The 17,393-nt window shown below is 54.6% G+C and overlaps 1 long non-coding RNA gene and 1 other non-coding gene across 3 annotated transcripts; one reads left to right on the top strand and one right to left on the bottom strand.

The window, feature by feature from the left end:
• Window positions 1-1,718: 1,718 nt before the first annotated feature.
• On the top strand, window positions 1,719-17,177 carry LOC139186609 (uncharacterized). Of its 2 annotated transcripts, XR_011570263.1 has the most exons (6): window positions 1,719-3,000; window positions 7,093-7,184; window positions 11,744-11,853; window positions 12,265-12,437; window positions 13,381-13,522; window positions 15,157-17,177. It is a non-coding gene; the product is annotated as an uncharacterized lncRNA (long non-coding RNA). The 2 variants fall into 2 exon arrangements; XR_011570262.1 differs by lacking the exon at window positions 1,719-3,000 and having other exon boundaries at window positions 6,262-7,184.
• On the bottom strand, window positions 14,189-14,261 carry TRNAR-CCU (transfer RNA arginine (anticodon CCU)). The gene has a single exon. It is a non-coding gene; the product is annotated as a tRNA-Arg (tRNA).
• Window positions 17,178-17,393: the final 216 nt, after the last annotated feature.

Genomic DNA, 17,393 nt, shown 5'->3' with positions numbered 1-17,393 from the left:
GAGGGGAACAGAGGGTGTCTGATCACTCCATGTGACTGATGTGTGAGGTGACACCCTCAGTGAGTGATGGGGACCAGTCCCCCCTAAAGGCAGGGCCCCGTGGAAACACATCTGATAAATGTCCAATTAAATGTTCAGAGGGACCTTTATTCCCGGAGCAGTTTTAGCCCCAGACGTCTTCAAGCTCCTGACCTTGCTCACACCCGTGTTTACGTGCAGATTGCTGGCCCCCCTCCTTCCTGCATCCTCCTGCTCCTCATGGAGGCGGGTGAGGACGCCTGGCCACCCTCAGGTCAAACAGGCGACACAGGATGTGTGTGGGAGAGCGGGGGGCTGGTCTGCTGGTGGGAGACTCAAGGGAGGGGAACGGAAGCCAGGGCCTGAATCAACATGCTGAGTGGTATCCCGCCTGGCCTGTTTCCTGGTCCCGAAGGTCTCCTCAGTGGTCTTCCTTGGGGGTCCCTCCTGAAGCTCTTGATGCTTTCTAGGGATTTAAGGTCCTGCATTCCTTGGAGATGCTCTCACAGCTGTGATGGGCCAGGAAGGCCTCTCAGGAGCCTGAAGACTCAGAACCTGTCCTGGTAAAAGATGGTAGTTGTGTCACTTGGGTTCTGAGGTTGCAGGTCGGATTCTGAGGTCAGGACAAGAGGGACTGACCCGAAGGAAACAGGAGCAGAGCACCAGGCCTCGGAGGGGCAGGGCCTCCTTGGGGTCTGGGCAGACAGCTGGGAATCAGAGTGAATTAAATACTCCAGGGAGGATCAACAGGCCCTTATCCATAGGACAGAGCAGGGCCAGAAAGCCAATGTCCGCTCCAGGAGCCGGTACCTAGCCTGATTCCTCCCCAATCCTGTCAGGGACTGGTTGAGTAAAGCAGATTCAAGCTGGTGGAACCTTAGGGGTCATTTCATATTTTTCATCCCACAGGCAGCAGCAGCGCTGAGGCTGGGGCGAGATGTGACCTGGGCAGGGAGCAGGCACAGAAGGGGCACTAGAGTCCTAGTTTGCCCACTATGATGGACAATCCCCTGAATATGACACAGTGGTCCTCCCAGAATGGAGGAGGGGGTTCAGATACTGAACCAACTGTAAAAAAAAAATCATGTTGTGTGCTAAAGGGGGAAAAAGAAAGAGCCAGTAATTGCTCTCCTCCATCTTTACTGGGTGCTTCAAAGAACAGAGATTCAGGAGGAAATGTAACATTTTTATTGAAGTCTAGAAAAGCCTGAGGGGGTGTGGGGAAGCTAATTGGGCCACTCTTCTGTCTTCATAACTGTTTCACATCAGGCCACATCTCATTCACCGAGAGGACACCAAACAGTACTGGTAAGTGCTTTAAGGAATGAACATTTCCAGTTTGACTTTATAAGTTCCCAAAGTGTAAGCACACTTGGTTTCCTCTAACCGTTCATTTTACAAATGTTTATTGAGCACCTACTGTGTGCTGGGCCCTGCATGGGGCGGGGGCGGGGGGTTCAGCAGTGAACAGGGCAGGCAAGGTCCCCTTCCAAATGAAGCAGATCTTTTAATGGGGGTTGATGGAGCACAGCACACACACCGGGAAACCAGAGAACCCCAGAGACTGATGAGCGAGGAGGAAAAGAAAGCATGGGGCATGATTGGCAGGGGGCTGTCGTGCTAGATCAGGGAAGGGGTGGGGAGGGGGCTCTCTGAGGAGGTGGATGTGAGCTGAGCCCCGGATGACAAGGGGGCAGCGGGGAGCTGCCTGGGGAGGACTGTGGGGGAGGACTCAGAGCAGGCACCGGAGTATGACACCAGCAGCACGTGGTTCTGAGGGAGCAGCCGCCGCTCAGAGGTCTCTGTTTCCTTCCCCCAAGTCTCTGCCCTGTGAGTGGAGGACGTTGCTCCGACAGCCAGTCCGCTGCCCACTCAGGCCCCGGGCACCAGGCTGTGACTCAGTAATTGTATTTCTCAGTCTCTCCCTTCAGCGAACAGAGGGATGTGGATTCTAAAACTTCACCCCTCTTATCAACAAGTTCCTCCAAGTCCCAGGGCTTTGTCGTTCAGGTATGCTTCTATTCATTCACGCATTCACTCGCTGGCTCGCTCACTCATTCATTCCACAGGTGTCTATGGAGGGTCTGCTGTGCTCTGACCAGCTCTAAGCACTGGGATCAAAGCCGGTGAACAAAACAGAAAAGTCCCTCCTGGAGGAACATCCATCCTAATACAGAGACGAAGGCTGGCGTCAATCGGTAAAAGGGCTGACGTGTCAGGGGCTGTTTGGTGCTTTGGTGAGAAATACGGCAGGGAGGTGTACGCTGAGGGTGGGGGTGTTATTTTAAAGTGGGGTGAGGGAGGCCCTCTGAGAAAGCGGCAGAGAGGGAGCAGCCCTGAGTCTCTGGGGAGGAGCTTTCATGCGAAGACCCCGGGGTGGGCGTGGAGCTGGGTTTCAGCGTCACCAGAGAGGAGGGAGGACGGGGTCCGGGTCAGGGGAACCAGAGCCGTGAGGAGGGGCCGGGTCAGGAAGGGCCCGCGTCAAGGGAAGGACGTGGCTTCTCCTCTGTCGGTGGAGCCGCCGAGGGTTTAGAGCAGAGGGTGGCAGCGCCTGGCTCTGCGTTTCTCCTCCGGAGCCTCAGCAGCACGCGCGTCTTGGACACGACGGGCCTCCGCGGTCCCGGGTCCCAGGCCGGGCTCCGGCCGGGCTGCTGGCCGCCCGCTCCAGGCCCGGGGGCTGCTGGCCCGGGGCCCCCTCTGCCCGGCCTCGCGTTCGCGGCATTTCTCATGTCCATCTGCTCGCTCCCCAGTCTGGCCCGTGTAAGGGCCTCAGTACACCGGACGGGCTCATGAAGCATCTTTTTAAAGGTTAATGGTCACTGGCGAGGGAACAAAGGGCCGCTGGGCATCTCCGCCTCTTTGATGATGTGGAGTTTTCAATTAAGTGAAAACGGGAGGCGTGTCTCCTCACAGGTGCCTGGTCTGAGCACCAAGCAGCCAAGGCGGCCGCGGGGTGTCTCGAGGCTGGAACCGTCAGGCCAGGTGAGCCACAGGCGCTTTGCAGAGGTGACTCCCAGGCGAGGGAGGGTCAGATCACCCCGCTCCTCCGCCTGCTCCCACAGGGGAGCTCTGTGAATGGAGAGGTGGTTCTGGAGGCTTCCGCCAGCTGGCCCGGAAGCCCTGGGAGGGCAGGGTAAGGGCTGGTCTCGGGTCATCCTGCCAGTGCCTGGCAATGTCTGGCCACAGCAGGTGTGCAGGTGTGGGGCTGCTGTTAAGTGATGAGTTCTGCTCCGTGGCAAGGAAGGAAATTGATCCAAGTGCTCTCTTCATGCCTCCCTAAACTGTCACAGTGTTTCCTGCTCAATTATTTCAGCCATTCAGTTTTGAGTTATTGCAAGCCCAGATGCGGGTTCAATCCCTGGGTCAGGAAGATGCCCTGGAGAAGGGAATGGCAACCCACTCTAGTATTCTTTGCCTGGAAATTCCCACGGACAGAGGAGCCTGGAGGGCTACAGTCCATGGGGTCCCAAAGAGACAGGACTCAGCCGCTGAGCACGCACTCTCTGTATTAGTTACCCATTGCTGAGTAACAAACCTTGGCAAATTTAACGGCTTAAACAGCACTCATTCATTATTTTATAGTTTCTGTGGATTGGTCATCTGGTCACTGCTTTGCTGGGTCCTCTGCTCACGGGTCTTATAGCTATAATCAAGGTGTCTGCAGAATTTGGGTCTCATCTGAATGCTTGACTGGGGACTGACCCATGACCAGGCTCATTTATGTGGTGGTTGACAGGATTTGGTTCTTTTGGGGTCATTTTGCTGGGGACCACCCTCAATTCCTTGCCGGTGGAGTTCTTCCCAACATGGTAACTTTCCTGCTCAAATTTAGCCAAAGGGGAAGTCTTCTGGCAAGACAGAGGCTGCTGTCTTCCGTAACCATCCAGTTGAGACTGGAAGGAAAACCTGCCCTTGTAGCTGGAATCAGGTGAAATCTGGCTGTAAATTAGCCTATCAGAAACCAAAAGGCCGTGTCACAAGCACAATTAGGGAGGCTGTCGCTGTCAGCCAAGTGGGAATGATGGAGAGAGAGAGACAATGTCCGTCCAGAGGGATGAGAGGAGGGACCGTTGTGGGGGATGGAAGGGGGACAGGCCTGCCCCCAGCAGACACATCGTCCCACAGAGAACTGGCCCAGGATGGGGAGATGCCCTCGGAGGTTAGTGTGTGGTTTGAGGCTGGAATGCCTGGCTCACGGGGGTGACTGGTGGTCCCCTGGGAGCTGCAGGGGAGTCTTAGCCAGATGGTGGGGTCCTCAGAGGCTCAGCCCCTTTGAGGGGGTGATGGCCCCCTGCCCTGTCCCTCTGAAGGTGGCCATAAGGGAGGGAAGCCAAAGAACTCAGCATCGGACAGACTGGGATGCGAGTCCCACTTCCTGCCAGGCCAGTGACCATGAGCCTCAGTTTCTCCGGCTGTCAAGTGGGGCTAATATTAACTTATATACTGCCTGATGGTGGGAGGCCCTAGGTATGCATCTTTAAGGAACGAGGGCTTCATTACCCTCATTTACAGCCGTGAAAACAGAGGCACAGAGGGGTTAAGTCCTTTACCTGGGGTCACACAGATGCTCCCTGTGCCTGGACTCCAGACTAGTGAGGATGCAGCGCACCCCTGGCACCAAGCTGGTGAGCTGGCAGGGGCTCGGGAATGTCAGGAGCAGTCTGCGATCGTCACACGTGCCGCCCACGTGTGCCAGGAGAGAAGCCACTGCCTTTGCCTCCAAGGGTCGTCGCGGGCAGGAAGCGAGGGCACACACGTGGGGCCCGGGGCACCTGCTGTGGCAAAGTCAGCTGACGGCACCCACTTGGCGGGGTCAGAGTGGCTCTTGCTGAGGATGTCACAAGGGGTAACCGCCTGCTCCTCCGGGCGAGGGGTTGTCTGCCAGATCCCATGAGCCTGGTCCCAAGTGTAGGTCAGGGTATGGGTCCCGGGTTCTTGGGGAGAGGTGGCCGGGCCCAGCTCAGGCCTCCCTTGGGGGCCCGTCCCCCATCGCTGTCTGGGGGGCTGCTCCTGGTGGGCTCAGGAGGTTGTAGGGCTGAGCGGCCACAGGCCAGGGTTCTGCCTTCTGGTCTGTGCCCCCAACCCCAGGCCCACCTTGTCAGCTACTGGGCAAACCCTGGAGCAGTGACCGCTCAGGGTCCAGTGGGCGCAGCCCTCCTGCCCCGGCCCCGACTGCAGGAGAAAGAGGGTGAACCCCCCCGCGCCCCCCACACACTGTAGGACAAATGGCTTCTGGCCCAATACACCCACAAGCAGATGTGTCTGGTGCTGAATTGATTGAACTGCAGGTTGTGATGCATTAGTGGGTCTTGAAATCAGTTCAGAGGGTGGAGCCCTGCACTTGAAGTCCACCCTGGAGCGGAGTAGACAAGATGCGGAGACAGCAGAGGGTGTGGTCTGCAGTGAAGGGAGGCTGCTGGGGAAACTTCTCCTCTGTTGTCACATGGACAGGGGTGTGGCAGGGGGGGCACCATGAGAATGTGTTTCTCACTGCGGTTGTTATTAAAATGTGCTTGACCAATGCTCACCGCCTTAGGGTCACATGACAGGTAAGTCATCCCGGGGGCCCAGGGGGTCAGGGCTCTGTTGAATCTGGGAGGAGACTGTAAAGCCTGGAAGATGAAGGTGAGAAAGAATGCACCATGGAGACGGCACCAGGGCTGGCACAGCGGTGAGTGCCTCCCCACCCCCCCACCACCTCGTGTCCCCACTTTCTTTTTTTTTTTAATTTTTATTTATTTATTTTTAGCTGCACTCGGTCTTTGTGGCTCCGGGGACAGGCTCAGAGGCTGCAGACAGGCCCTCTGCTGGTTCCCAGAGAAATGGGCAGAATGCTCATTGCCTCCATCCTTCCCAGTCTCCCTGCCCCGCACCCTTGACCGGTATTGTTTGGGGTCACCCCCCAGATAAAACTCTTGGACTCGAAGCCTTGTTTCAGGGTCGGCTGCTGGCGAAACCAGAACTGACCCATAGGGTGAGGCCTTGCTTCTGGTCTGTTTGCATCTGAGGGTGTGGCATATGTATATGTATGAATGTGAATATCTTCCCTGAATTGAGGTGGATTTACAAGACAAAAAAAGTGGGTACAAACCAGCGTCAAGGGGTTTATAAGGCAGGCGGCAAGGATGCAGTTCTCATCTCATCATCCATAATGGGGCAGGGGGAGGGGGCCTGCAGGACAAAATGAGGGCAGCGGGAGGGGGGGACGGGGGAGACGGGGGGATGGGTGCGTGAGAGATGGGACAAGAGGGTCTTGACAGGGACGGGGCAGCTTCCTCAGCACTGGGCCAGCACTGCCCTGACTCAGAAGCACGAGCCGTCCATGCAGGGACCCCTCTGGGCTCTCAGTCTCTGTTAGAACAGGACAGGCGGCCAGCAGATCCTTGGGGTCATTCAGTTTTCATTCCATTTGTGTGGGGCCTGGGCACACGTGTGTGCAGACTTACACACTTGCACGCACACTCATACATACATGCCTTCTCTCACCCCCACACACTGGCCACTCAGACACAGCAAGTCAGGTCATTAAGATGCGAGGCACTGCCTCCACCTCCTCGCAGAGCCCATGTGACCCCACCGATCACAGGAGACCACGGGTCCAGAGGGTGAGCCCTGGCATCGGGCCACGGCTCTCCATGGCAACCAAGCTACCTGTTTGCAAGTTTAAAAGCTCCAGGCTTACAGGAGCTCTCATGTTAATTCATGCAGATCAGCTGTTCACTAGTCAGGGCTCCCACTGTTAAGTGAGGCAGCGGGGCGCACAATTGGCGTGTGTGTGTGTGTGTGTGTGTGTGTGTGTGTGTGTAGGGATGTGTGTGTAGGGGTGTGTGTCTGTGTGTGTAGGTGTGTGTGTGTAGGTGTTTGTGTGTAGGTGTCTGTGTGTGTAGGTGTGTGTGTGTGTGTGTGTGTGAGGGGACGTGAATCTGGTGCACAGTTAGGATGAGTGTTTGAGGGCAAAATAGCATTACAAATACAGCTGGTAGTAATTGGATTACGGTGGTTGATTGCTTTCAAAGTACTTACCGTGGTGTATTAATATTACATCTGGTGACTTCTGGAGTGTCTCGCTGATAGAATGTGGGCTGTCAGAAGAAAGAACACCGTTGCAAATCTGATCAGATCTCCCCTGTGGTCCTGAAATCGCTGGAGAGGGGATTCACATCCAGGTATGAGATGTGGGAGAAAATCCCACCAAGTCTAAAGAGGTCGGCGGTGCAGGTGGGGTCAGGTGGTGCAGAACCCGGGACCCGTGTGGCGGGACTCGAGGTCTGTGTCCTCGCCCTCTGGGTGTGGGACAGGGTGGGAGGTGGGGCTGGGGAGAAAGTGGTGGCGATGGAGAAAGCTGGAGAGAAATGGCCACGTGTGGTTCCTCTGTCTACAGCGGGTCTCAACCTGATGTCCCGCAGGTGACACAGGAGTGACGAGGGCTTGACCCAATCAGCCAGCAGCCAGCACTTCCGAAGGGATCCCACTTACCAGACATGTTCCAAACAGGTCGTGGATACTGACTCAGCCAATCCCCCCACCCTGCAGGGTGGGTGCTATTACAGCTTCCCTGTGGAAGGGGATACCCAGGGAGGGAGGAGACTGCAGGACACACAGCCAGCAAGGAGCCTGTGGACAGAGCAGCTCAGGGGTCTGGGGGGCAGGTCCCGGGTCTCCATGTGGGGGCGAGAGGGAGGGGTGGGGACTGGGGCAAGCTGCAGAGCTCAAGCCTGGACTTGGGGCCCCCACGTGCTGCCAGGGGAGGGTCTGGGCCCAGGTGGCCCCTCTCCTGAGACCTTAAGAGAATCAGATTCCCAAGGAAATCTCAAGGTTTTTGCATGTTGACAATAGATTCACTTTTTCCCCAAAACACAGGAGGGATGAACTAGACACCTTCCTGGCTGGTTTTGGTCCACGGTGTAAACTCTGACTCACAGAAAATCATTCTGCAAAGTCGTGAGCATCAGGGCATGTTGGTGCTGGGCTGGGTGGTGTGACATGAGGGCTTTTCCCCCAAGACTGAGTGGTGTTCAGGGGGCACTGCCCAGCAAGCTATGCTGCTTGGAGGGACGTCTGCTCCATCCCCCTGGGGTCCAAGGGGGGGTGCTCTCTGCAGGGGAGGGGTGGAGCCCAGGGTTACAGGAATGCCGAGCCAGGCCCTGTCCTGAGGCAGCCCACAGCCCTGGGGTGGACACGACCTCCGCTTTCCCGGGGTTGCCCTGGCGGCTGGAAGGCCAGGTGAGGCTGGGCCTGTTTCCACGCAGCCTCCATGCTGGGTAGATGTCATCCTGTGGGCCCTGCCCTCCCCCAGCCTCTGGGGGAGTCCTAGGATCCCCAGGCCTGTGGGTATTTGCCTCTGTAGCTCCGCCTCCAGGCAGACCACCACCCTTCCCCTCAGGCCAGGGCAGGGTCAGGTTCAGGACATTGCCCTTCTGCCCCCTCCCCAGAGGCTGGATGCAAGCCCCACAGAACCGTCTCCCCGTCCTGGAAGGGTCACCTTAAGAACGCCGGGGGCCAGGTTTTGGCATCTGAGGAGCTCCCTAAGCTCCCTGGGACCAAAGTGATCCTCTTTTGTCGGCTCTGATGGGGACAACTGACCCCTGTGCTTTAATCAGGAGGGGACACGCTAAGCTGTGGCCTCCTACAGGGCTGCATACACGTCCATTAAGTCGGCCTGTGCACTCTGTTGCTCCCTGCAGCCCGCAAGGCCCCCCGCCCCCATTCCGAGGCCAAGGGGGAGCCCCCAGCCCCAGCCCTGACTCCAGAGTCCACAGTGGCCAAGAGAGAATGCCAATCAGCCCAGATTCCTGGCGGCTGCTCAATACAGCAAATTACTTCTTGCAAATTACTCCTTAAAACTGAAATCTGGGCAGGACTCTGCAAGTTCAGGGGCGTCTAGTATCTGCTGCTTCCAGGCGCCCGGGCGCATCTGAGGGCAGGGTGCTCATCTGCGGGGGAAGATTCTCTGCAAACTGTGGCTGCTGCTGGGATCGGCCGGCGCCTCCTCTTCTGCTTCTTGTCCCCTGATAGAAGATGGCTCTGGGCGGGAGGGGGCCTCGGCGTCTTCTCCTGTGTCTCCTGGAGTTCGGGTGTCAGGTGTGATGGAGCAATTCAAGCACTGTTTCCACAGGCGTTGTCTGGGCCCTCCCCATCCAGAGGGCAAGGGGCACCCGTCCGAGGCCGCGCATGGGCGCAAAGGGGGCTCGGGTGTGTGGGACACGACAGAGGGCAGTCAGACAACAGGGCCAGGTTGTGGGCATCAAGGGCTCAAAGGCTGGAGGGAGATGTTGGTGCTCAGACAAGTCCCAAAAGACAGAGAGAGGAGGGAGGCAGATGCCCCTCATAGAGGCTGAGACATGGGGTCCCAGGGCAGCCCACGGGCCTGCAGATGTCAGAGACAAGCAAGCCCGAGGTGGCCACCCAGAGACAGCCCCCTGCCTTCTGCTTCCCCAGACGTGCGGTCCACAGTGAACTCCGGGGAGGGGAGCTGTTGTAGCCCTGCGTTCCGGGAAACGAACTCACTCAGAAGGACAATGCAGATAGTGGAGTTGCGGTTTCTTACACCGGCGGGCCCAAGGCAGAGTCTCCTCTTAGCCAAGGACCCCGACCAGTTTTTGTGAAAACCTTATATGCCCTAAGTGTACATGCCCAAACCCAACTCCCCAAATTCCCGGAAACTAGTCTGAATAAAGGAAAACAAAGACACAATCAGAGTTAACCCGTGATTCATATGTCCTAAGCCTAGGTAGTTAACAGTGGACAATTATCAATAGGCCTGTGGTCATACCCCAATAAGCATAATAGAATTTATAATTCTATTCGGTTATACAGACAATTAGGGTATTCTTTTAGGCGACGGAGAATCTAGGTAGAGCCCTGGGACTCTTCCATCCGGAGCGGGGGCCTGGTTTTTCAGTTGGTATGTCGTTTCTGTAGATACTGGGCATATAGCTCAAAGTCCACAGTCCGGCCCAAGATGGAGTCTCGCTGTCAAGATAGAGCCTGTTCTGTCTGTTTCCTCCTTCAGAGCCAGCACACAGGAACCCGTGGGTCTCTGTCACTTGGTCTCCCTTTGGTCGCTGCAGAGAACGCTCACAGCCTGCTGCATGCTCACGTCCTCTCCCCACGCCCTGTATCCCCCAGTCTTGGTTCTCGGTGTCTGTCCAGCAGTTACGGCCTAGACTTGCTCGCAGGGCTGGTGTCCTTCTCCCACAGAATGTCCACCCCGCACTGCCTGGGGGTGGGGGTGGGGTGCTGATGAATTTTTATCCCCTCCATTTCCCCTGTGTTCTCATCATCTCTTTTCTTGGAGCCTCTGCCCTGAACCCAAGGACTCTGGAAGCCCTGGTGACATCCCACCCTCTATCCACATGTCGCTTCAAAGGCCAGCACGCTCTGCTTAGCTCTGCCTCTGCTGACACCCCACCTTCACCCCTTCTCCCTTCCCCACTCCCTAGTCCTCTGGGAAAACAGTCTAGCCCCAGGGGAAGCCACGTGGCAGACCACACAATGCTCCAGCCCTGTTCTCACTCTGTGCAGACCCCCATCCTGTCTGTTTCCTCCTGCTCCTTCTGCAGTACACACCTGTTGGCTCTTTCTTCCTGGGGCTGCATCTGTGCAGAGGGGGCCAGAAAACACACACAGAGCCTCTGGAGGAGCTGGGGCTGTTTGAATGCTGCAGCCTGGGGTATAGTAATATAATCAGCAACCCCAGGGCCCTTCAAGGGGTGGGGGTGTGGGGAGGGAACGTGCAGGTTAAACCCAGAGCACAGAGGAGGGGCATGCGGCAGGGGTAATTAATTTTTCTTGAAGGTTTATCACGCTGTCATTAATTTCCTTGTCGCCTGTAAAAATGTAGGCACAGGCTCAATTAAAAGCGAGGCTCTGGTGCCAACCATGCTTGTCTTTTAATCACACTCTTTGCATATTGATTTTGGCATCTCAGTTTAATCACAGGCTATTTCACTTCTGTTGTGGAATCCTTGTGCCATTTGCGGGGCTTTTCTACATCTCCTGGAGTTTGTGGATGGGACCCAAGACAGCACTCAGCTGGCTGCCTCCCTGCTCGGCTGGGTTTCTGTGCAGCAGGGATGTGAAGGTCCTTGTGCGGGAGGTTAATTTTCCGGGTTTGCGGAGGACCTTGCCCTGGGATTGGAAATGAGGACTCCAGCAGGACAAGAGCACACTATTATTATTATTATTTTTATTATTTTTCCCCATCACAGTGAAGGAGACATTAACAAAGCAAGAAGCTTGGCTGTTGGCAATCTCCAGAGTCTATGTGGTTGGGAGGCTCTGGTCACAGCAGCAGAGGGCTGAGCCCCAGCCAATGCTGTGCAACCAGAACACGGAACTATGCGTCCATCCCAGTCGCAGGCATTGGACGGGGCTCTGGGGCATAGTGGCTTCTCTCTGGGCCCCTGGGATTAATATACTTAGTCTGGTCCCTCTACCTCCGAGGGCCTGTCTGCAAACGTCACCAGCATTGAGGATTTCAGACTGCCCTCACCCTGGATGATGACCATAGGATGAACGATGACAACTCACATCCCTATGATGCTACTTACGTGCGTGCTTAGGCGCTCAGTCGTGTCTGACTCTTTGGGACCCCACGGACTGTACCCGCCAGGCTCCTCTGTCCATGGGATTCTCTGGGCAAGAATACTGGAGTGGATTGCCATTTCCTTCTCCAGGGGATCTTCCCAACCCAGGGATCGAATCTGTGTCTCCTATATTACAGGCGGATTCTTTACCCGCTGAGTCAAGGGGGAAGCTCGCATATACAGATGGATGTGTGCATTTAGGAAATTTGTGCCTTACAACCACTCTGCGATTATCTTCGTTCTACAGGTGAGGAAACAGGCTTAGACAGGGAAAGAAGCTTGCTCAAAGTCACACAACTGGAAATGGTGGGGTTGGGGTTTGAACCCAGGTCTGGCCCCAGAGCCCTGACTTGTAACTACTACCACAGCCCCGAGGTCCTTCCTGTCTTTAGGGTCTCTGGTTCACTGGCCCCTTCCCAGATCCCCGTGAAGACAATTACATTATTCCCCCACCCACATCCCCAGCAGAGACAAGCCCGGCCCTTGCTGTCCCCAGTCTGAGGGCAAAACCAGGTTTTCTAGAGGATCATTTGGTTTCAAGGCAGAATACAGACGTTCGGGAGTCTGGGCACTGATTTTCCTGGTCATTCTGAAAAGGTGCAATTTTCTCATTAAAGATTCCCCAGAGGTCTGATCTGAATGTGGTCTGGTTTAAAAGGTCCTCCTCTGACCTCCGAGGATGTCTGCTTGTTGGCCGTCCAGCAACTCGAACCCCACCGAGTGCCTCCCTGAGCTCCGTGCTGCGTGAGGACTTACTCATTTGCTCCTCACGCTGGTCCTGTTCTATTTCTAAACTGGGAAACAGGCGCAGAGTGGTGATCAAGTTCATTAGTAAGTGATGGGGCTGAGGTCTGAACCCAGACTGCCTGGTTCCGGGGTCTAGGCTTCTAACTACCATTCTGTGTGCCCCCCGCCCCCCTGCCCCAAAGAGCCCCAGGCTGCAAGTGCAGGGACTTTGTGTGGGGGCAGGTCGAGGCCGGATCTCCACGGGTCCTGCTGGGCCCGCTGGGATGGCGGGTGGGCTGTGACTGTCTCTGCCCGGGCCCCGTCCCTGACCGCTCCCACAATCCGCTCCTTCTCCTCCTTTAGGACTCAGGTCTGGTGTCCCCTCCTCCTTCCCCGAGTCCCTATTCAGGTCCCCCCCTGCCCGCCGCTCCATCACTTTGGGCTGGTTAAAGTCCTTCCCAGTATGCGTCTTATTCTCTGGAATTGTCTGCCGTGTTGCTTTGATTTCTTGCTCACTGTCTGTCTCCTGTCTTGAGGGCAAGGTCACGGCTGCCTCTGCAGGGCCTGGAACTGTGCCCGGCACTGAGCCTGGGCTCCACGGTGCCTGTGGGGGAATTGTCGTGGGCAGGGAGAGACCCCCAAGGTCACCCATCCAACCTACTCACTAGACCGAGGCTGGCTGCACTGCCACATGGACACATGTCCTGAGCGGGACAAGGGTCACAGGACAGGGGGTGTCACGGAGCCTTGGCCCATCCTGCAAGGGGGAAGCTGTCTGCGCCCGAGATTCAGCTCAGCCCTGAGAACCCACTGCGTGTGGACACCCCAAACCGCAACCTCAGCCCTGCGTCCCTTGGAGGGATGCTGAGAGGGCAGGTGGCCCGTGGACAGAATCCCTCCACACACACCAGGGGGACAGAGCAGAAACGGGGATGGGCATGGCCCACCACCCCCAGCCGGGACGGTGTTCAACCCACCCCATTTCATGTGGCTTTTCTCTTCTGGAAAAAATCCTGACATTTCTTTATTTTTTTGTTGGCTCTTGAAGTCTGAGGAGTGATGATGGGCCATGGGCTGTGCTGGAATAAAAACCTGGAAGATTTGCAAGCTCGTCACATCCTGGGCTCATACCAGGTGGCGTCCTTAGGAGCCAGCAGTCGGTGGTGGTGAAGAAAAACGTCACAGTCACAGTAGGAAGCTTTTCACCCAGGAGGGGGCTTTGGGGGAGTTTGTGCCCATAAAGTCTTGGCAGGGAGTCTCTTTCTTAAAACCTAGTTCAGTCCTCTGTACCTGCCCATGGCTTTAATTGAAGAGGCGCCTGGAGACAGTGTGGGTGTGTGTGTGTGTGGCAGGCAGTGGGGACCCTGGTGGATGTGGGTGAAGCTTCATCCTGGGTGGCAGCCGGTGGGGTGGGGCTTTCCCAGGTCAGAGTCTGGGGCTGCAGGCCTGGGGCTCTGGCTCTCACCTGGGTGACCTCTGGGGAGTGTCTCAGCCTTGCTTAGGTTCCTTTTGCCATCTTTGGGACCAGAAGAGCCATCCTGTCCTGCATTCTCTCAGGCTTGTTGGGGCATCCTCTAAACTGATGGACCACGGCTCTACGTACAGGGGCTCGATGCCCACAAATTATTCCAAACTCTGATCTGAGTTTCCAGTTCATAACATGTTTTAGTACCTGTTTTAAGATCAGTTATTACAAAAGTAGCCCCTTATATTGTAATTTCTTACTATGTGTTCCTAAGGCTTTTTCGTCCATGATCCACAGTATAAAATATATTTTAAAACACTTATTTATTTACTTATTCTCTGGGTCATAGTTGTGGCATGTGGGATCTTTAGTTTTGGCATGCAGGATCTAGTTCCCTAACCAGGGATCAAACCCGGACCCCCTGCATTAGGAGTGCAGAGTCTTAGCCGCTGGACTACCAGGGAAGTCCCTTATTTTGTATCACAAGCCAATATATGCTCAAGTTTACATATCTGAGCCAAAATAAGAACACATTTACTATCTGATAATATTCTACTCCATTTTATCCCATTCCATTTTTTCCAACTTCAAATTATTGTCCAAGATACACTCGATAGAGGTAAGGACCCACAGTAGCTTGCTACTTGCCCATTTCAAAACACCACCTTGTTGCGGGGCACTCTCTCACAGCTGTTGCTGCCTTGGGTGATTTCTCTCCTGACTCCGGGCAGGGACCTTGAGTCTTTGCATTGCCCACACTGGGCACTGTGACTGGCAGCTGCTTGCTGGCTCGAAACCGTGAATGCTTCTCTCCTTGGCTCCCATTTTGTTAACAACTGTCAAATTTGGGGATGCTGAGTGCTCAGTAAATAGCATCCCCTTCTCTTTGCAGAAACAGTGAGGATTTAATGGGATTCTCTGACAGGCTTCAGTGCTAAGAACTGAATGGCTTGGGACTGTGTAAAGAGCCTCCCCCAGGCAGTAATGCCGCCGCCACTGTGTCCCCCCAGCCCATCCCCATCTCCACCCCCCGCACTGAGTTCCAAAGGCATTTTGAGTGTCAGATTTGCATGTAAACCCAAGTGAATGGATATAAGCGAGGGTGTTTGGATTGTCACAATGGCGGGGGAAAGGGGTGATTTCTTGACATCTATTGGGCATAAGCCAAGGACACTAAATGTCCTGCAGTGTCTCTGACAGTTCCACACAATGGAACCGCCCCGCACAAAATGCCAATGGCACCCATAGTTGAGATGCTCTGAGTGAGACTTGAAAAGTTTGGAAATTGAGAAGGTCATAGGAGAGTTTATTTCATCTCCCCAACCCCCCACCCCTATTTTCTTTCTTTCCAAATGTCAGAATCTTTAAGGTTTACTACACCCAGAAAAGCTGGCCCTGGGACAGCGAGGGGGCACGTTTCAGAGACCCACCTGGCCTCCACAAGCCTGCCAGCCGAGTTAGAAGCAGCGAGCCCTGGAGTCCTGACACCAAGCTCCCAGGCCCCAGTGGATGGAATGCATGTGCTGGAGGCTCTAATTGCGGTGGGGAGAAGGAACCACACCTCTCTTGAGTAAATCTGCTGCAGGCACAGCCTGGGATGCTTTCTAAAGGCTTCCCAACCATAAGGAGCCATCTTCCCTCCCTGTACAAGCCTGGGAGCAGTGTCCCAGGAAACGGGGAGTGAAAAGCCTTGACTCTACTTCCTGCTTCAAGCTGGGCTTTGAAGGTGGGTGGGCTGGGTCTTCCCAGGTGTCCTCAGCACAGTGAGCCCTCCTCACCCACGAGTGACAGTCTGGTCAATGCCCTGATTCCTTGCTTTCTCTAATCAGTTCATCAGCTAGTCTGAAGACCACCAGTCCTGGTGTGCCTTGGATTGAGCAGGTTCTCAGGTTTTAAGACTTTTGGTTCTAAAGCCAGAAAGTCCCAGGCAAACCAGGATGGCTTGGTCACCTTTCTCTGCACAGAAGTCATTGGGTGGCTGGAGTGGATGACCTGAGTGGAGATTAATAGCCAGAGTAATGGAGCTCGTTCTAGACGTGATGGGGAGATACTGAAGGGGTTTGAGTGGGGATTTTAAAAAAGCAATGGTCTAAAACCCTCAAAGGAGGTCAAACTGAATTTTACTTCTGCGGCTAACAAGGGTAATGAGGGCTTCACTTGGCACTGACCTTGGCATTGGTGTAACATAGGGGTTTCCTACTGGGGGCATTTTTGCTCACCCCTCCCCAGCGCGTGCAGGCCATTTTGGTTGTAATGGCTGGTGTGGAGCGCTACTGCCTCTATGGGTAGAGGCCAGGGAGGCCGGTGAACCTCCCACAATGCGCAAGATGGGCCACAACAAAGATTACCTGGCTCAAGACGTCAGTAGTGCTCAGACTGAGGAATTCTGGCATCATACAGGAGGCTGACCCCCTCAGGGGGCTCATCATTTCACTAGGGCTGAGATGTACACATGGGGAATGTTTTCCCTCAAGGTCACCCTAATTTTCTCTCTTGTCTTTCTACCATTACTGAAGCCCAGCCTCTTTAGCCAGTAGCTGCTTGTGGTATTATCCTTTGTTTAACAGAGCCTAAGAGCAGACACATCAAAGTTTATCAGCCAAGCTCCAGATCAGGTTGAAGATTTAGACAGAACATTAGACAAAGTGGAGCCAGTGATCCTCATTAAACAAAAATATACAGGCTTTCTCTTGGCTAAGGAATGAGGGCCCCAAACTGCCAGTTTAATATTTAAAAACAGGTAAATAAAACTTAATCTCTCCATAGAAACTGGGGATCCTGAGGGAAGTAAGGATTTACTGGCTTTAGTCTTCAGCAGTAATTTCCACACTGCCTTTTGTTTGTATAATATGTCGTACTTTAACATGCATTACTTTGTACATTTTCCTCCATTAATAAGTACTGATGTGTTACACATCATTACAGTTCTTTTCTCAACCCAACAACAATAACAAAATGCCTGTAGTCCTGCTGATTTTCTCATAAAGGCATTCTTTCCCTGTCTCCAATTGCGTCCTCTTATTTCTCACAGCGTGCTCAATGCTCTGTATGAGTTTCCTTCCTGCCTGTTTCACTCACAAAGGGACCGTGGTTGTTTTTGTCTGCCCAGCTTCTGTTCCTTCCTCTCCTGGAAGTCCAGCCTGATTTTCTTTTTGGTGACCAGTTTCTCCTCCATCCTCTGTTACTCCACATGAAAGAATTAAATGCACTAGCTTCTAGACTAAGACTAGAACTAGTCATAGATCTGGGCCTAGTCAGGATCTGGGCCTGGCCAATCAGTGTTTTTCACTCCCTCCTCTCCTTGGCCGAACTCAGTCACTGATGGTTACGTGACCCAAGCCAGGCTAATAAGAGCTACCTGGAAAAAGAAACCAGCACCCATTACTCTCAGGATATAAAACTGGGCCCCAAGCTAAGAAGGGCTTGCCTGTGTGTCCGGGCAACACAGAGGAAAACAGCAAGAAATGGAGCTGTGGACTTCCTTGGTGATTCAGTGGTTGAGAATCCTCTTGTCAATGCAGAGGACACAGGGTCAATCCATGGTCTGGGGAGATTCCACATGCCACCGGACAACTAAGCCCATGCGCCAGAGCTAC

Source organism: Bos indicus, chromosome 13 (genome assembly GCF_029378745.1).
Source record: "Bos indicus isolate NIAB-ARS_2022 breed Sahiwal x Tharparkar chromosome 13, NIAB-ARS_B.indTharparkar_mat_pri_1.0, whole genome shotgun sequence".
Taxonomy (NCBI): Eukaryota; Metazoa; Chordata; class Mammalia; order Artiodactyla; family Bovidae; genus Bos; species Bos indicus.
This window is presented reverse-complemented; position numbering and strand designations above follow the sequence as displayed.